At 43.1% G+C, this 1,413-nt stretch overlaps 1 long non-coding RNA gene across 1 annotated transcript; it reads right to left on the bottom strand.

Moving 5' to 3' along the window:
• Window positions 1-217: 217 nt before the first annotated feature.
• LOC120371554 lies at window positions 218-1,077 on the bottom strand. Its single transcript, XR_005584437.1, has 2 exons — window positions 1,009-1,077; window positions 218-424 (listed from the first exon to the last, which is right to left on the bottom strand). It is a non-coding gene; the product is annotated as an uncharacterized LOC120371554 (long non-coding RNA).
• Between the last annotated feature and the right edge of the window lie 336 nt (window positions 1,078-1,413).

Raw genomic sequence — 1,413 nt, forward strand, 5'->3', positions numbered from 1 at the left:
CAGCACATTCCTGCATCCTCCCGCTCAAAAGAAGAGATTTTTATTGCTTGACTAGTTAATTCTCTCTCTTGGGAAAGTCTTGCTCCTGTCCTATGTGTGATAAGAGCTGTAAAATTCATATGGAGACTAAAGAAGTCTAATTACAGCAATTAGCATTACTAATTTTATTTCAGCTATAATCTTAAATCAGCATACAAACAGATATTCACACTATCAATCACTGGGTTCCACGTTTAATGGAGAAAAGGGGGAAATGAGCCTGCATTGGTCTGGCTGGCAGGCAGGGCTGGGCTAATCACTCCCCTTTGGCCTCTGGAGTCATGATTTCAAACCCAAGCCTCACAAGTGCAACGAGTTGTGTCTGCTCAGCCTGGTTCCAAGAAGATTAGACATTCTCCCCTCTGTTTGGAGCAACTGGCAATTCCTGTTTGGAAGAGGCCCAACATTAGAAGACCAGGATATTCCACAATGGGAGTGAGATGCTGTGACATTACACCCCATATTCTTTATGGAAATATGCTTCTGATATGGATATGTTTTGTGCAAGATGGGTCATGTGAGATATCATCGAAAAGGTTATGATTTATTTAATGTGATTATCCAATTTGTATGCATATATCATTTCTGCATCTAAAGTTAGGAATATGGACTATGTAACAATTACAACTGGGTGTGTATTGCAAAGACACCCACCAAACAACAGGCCATCAGATTTGATGGGCTATTAGGAAGAAACAACAAGACTGTGAAGATACTAATCTCACTTCTTCCTGGGAGGAGTCCTGGGACATAACTGTGACACTACTAAGTCAGGTGGTCTTGTCACCTGATACTAAACATTATCTTGGCCTTCTTGTAACTTTCCACTAAAAGGAGAGAGGGGTTAAGTTTGGGAAACAAAATAGTCCCACCATATGTAAATCTTATTTAAGGGTGGGGAGGAAGGCAAACATGATTCTCCAAGAAGAAGGAACTGCTGAAAGAATCTGAAGGGACAAAGGAACTGACCTGAAGGGAAAGGCAGGGGTGAGTCCAGACTGAGACAGGGTCCAGTCTGTAAGAAGAAATAACTGGAATTATGAGCTACAGAATCATCATAGAATCATAGAATCATAGAATTTAAGATCAGAAGGGACCATTATGATCATCTAGTCTGACCTCCCGCAAGATGCAGGCCACAAAAGCTGACCCACCCACTCCTGAAATAATTCTCTCCCTTGACTCAGCTGTTGAAGTCCCCAAATCCTGATTTAAAGACTTCAAGTAACAGATAATCCTCCAGCAAGCGACCCCTGCCCCATGCTGCGGAGGAAGGCGAAAAACCTCCAGGGCCACTGCCAATCTACCCTGGAGGAAAATTCCTTCCCGACCCCAAATATGGCGATCAGCTGAACCCCGAGCATGCGGGCAAGA

Source organism: Mauremys reevesii, linkage group 9, assembly GCF_016161935.1.
Source record: "Mauremys reevesii isolate NIE-2019 linkage group 9, ASM1616193v1, whole genome shotgun sequence".
Taxonomy (NCBI): Eukaryota; Metazoa; Chordata; order Testudines; family Geoemydidae; genus Mauremys; species Mauremys reevesii.